General features: G+C 34.2%; 1 protein-coding gene across 1 annotated transcript in view; it reads left to right on the forward strand.

Moving 5' to 3' along the window:
- The window catches only part of LOC119576414 (E3 ubiquitin-protein ligase arih1-like), a 19,587-nt gene that overhangs the window by 2,113 nt on the left and 14,974 nt on the right, over positions 1-2,500 (forward strand). The window lies entirely within an intron of this gene.

Consider the following 2,500-nt stretch of genomic DNA (forward strand, 5'->3'; position numbering starts at 1 on the left):
TTTGTATTTATTTCGATTTTCTGGTGTTCATGCTCTCTTCCGACTCTGTGCGAAATAGTGAACCATTAGACAGAGGTAGATGTAGTATAATTTCCTTTTTTGGGGCCTCATCTCCTTTATATGAATCTTAAAATAAAATGAGTTCTTTTTGTAGATTTTGAATTGGAAGACTTACTACTGGAATGTTTACGTCTGATTACTGTATATAGGAATGCATTGTTACTTTGCTTCGCTGCGTGATATGGCATTAGTTTATTTTCTTTTTCCTTTTAGATGTCATTTTATAAAGGATTTTCCTGTAGTTATTGTCTTGTAATTAAAGCTATAATAATTGTTATTTTATATGAGAGATGTTGATTATCAATATTAATGAAGATTGTTTTACTTTGCTTATATATTCATTTTGTATTATTATAAATTCAATGTATTGTACTCTTCTCTATTATTTTCTTTACTAATATCTTTTTTGATGAGCATGAGGCAGTTTTTTGTTTTCCCCTTTCTTCTTCTTCTTCTTCTTTTTCTTCTTCTTCTTCTTCTTCTTCTTCTTCTTCTTCTTCTTCTTCACATGTACACCCTCACAGATACATGCACACACGCATATACCACGCACACACCGCACACACATGCACTCATGCACAGATACCCACACTCACATACTTGGATGCACACACTCACATCCCTGGTTACAGACATGCACGAATACACACACGCACTTGCATATGCATGGTTACATACATGCACATGCATGGACACACACACACACACACACACACACACACACACACACACACACACACACACACACACACACACACACACACACACACACACACACACACACACACACACACACACTGGTATTTTCACATATACCAGCACATCAGGGCCTACATACATACAAGAACAACGTGTACACCAAGATGTGGATAAATAATTTCAGAAGCCAAAAGAAAGTTAGGAAGGAAGTTGCATTGACAATATGAAACCTTTCCCTTTCGTGACAGAAGATACAGATTGTGCCAACAATGCAAGAGAGTGCATCTGAAGGGGCAAGCAGGCTGGCAGGCAAGCAAGCCCCTTCAGCTAAGTCTGATCTCCAACTGACTGGGTCGCATTAGACGGGAGGAGTGGAAGAAAGACGTGTTTTCAGTTTTGCATTTGAATAGGGATGTTTTTGTGGTCTTTATATCTGTTTTTATGCTCTAGAATTATCTTAGCTTTGCAATAGTTTGAAAATTGAAGCTAGTTGAAAGGATTGAAAGATGATAAAACAAGCGTATGTCTCATTTTGATAATTATCATGTTTATTAAAGCATATTTTTCTCAGATCATGTTCAAGCTTCGTGTTGTTGCAGTTTTTGGGTATGCATCCAAGCAAGGTTGCACACTTGCACACAACATATTTTACAAGCATAATATAAAATTACCCCAATTTAACTCAAGTTACAAGAGTTTTGTCTGCTAGCCTGGCATTATGATCACAATTATAAGTGCACACATCTTCATAGAGGAGAGTCAGTTGGCTTACTCCTATCTTGCCAAGCAGATTTTTTTCATGTCAAATTGGCCTCTGTTCTGTCAGCGCACAACAAGCCTCCACCACATAAATTCTAGTGAGAAAGCTTGGGGTGTTTCCTTATTTCCCAAGGTCTTTGAACTCTGTATGCTGGATTTTTTTTATGGAGGTTAGGTTTTCTCTCTCTCTAAATAGTGCTATTTTGAATGATGACTGATTTTTTTTTTTTTTTTTTTTTTTTCTTCTTCTTCTTCTTCTTCTTTGACAGATTATATGTGAAAGATAATACAGGATATATCTTGTTTTATCTTTTTGTGGAAATCTCCTCTTGTCTCTGTATCTGTTTATGGAATTGAATTTGGAATAAACTTTAGTGAGAAGTCTGAGTTTGAATTTTTAGAATTTGAAATGAATAAGGCTTGATTTGATGTCTTAATCCTTTATGCATCCATTTAGAAGTGAAAAAGATTAACCCAGTGTCGCCAGGAAAATGTTGTGTTCATTTTAGAATTTTTGTGAAATATCTTAACTCATAGGATGGCTCTGTAAGTACGTAGCCACAATTAGTAGACCTTGTAACCTTACCTTACCTTACCTTACCTTACCTTACCTTACCTTTTTTTTTTTTTTTTTTTTTTTTTTTTTTTTTTTTTTTATGAAAATAATAATAATAATAATAATAATAATGCTGTTGGTGTTATTTTTATTATAGATATTATAATTACTATAATGTTATTGACATTAGTAAAAGCAATATAAGATAACATAAAATATTTTTTTTTAATCAAGGAAAAGGGTAAACAAGTAGGAGAAGTAGTACTCGTAATTGGCTCATTGGTGACTTAGTACAAGTGGAGCCATCTATGTGTAAAACCAATTAATAAAGTAAACTCAATGTAGGCATGGCATTTACGCACATGTCCTTCTGTTTTGGGTTGATAAGTAACAAATGGAAAATCTGTGAAGAAATCATTACGTACT

This window comes from Penaeus monodon, chromosome 8 (genome assembly GCF_015228065.2).
Source record: "Penaeus monodon isolate SGIC_2016 chromosome 8, NSTDA_Pmon_1, whole genome shotgun sequence".
NCBI lineage: Eukaryota > Metazoa > Arthropoda > Malacostraca > Decapoda > Penaeidae > Penaeus > Penaeus monodon.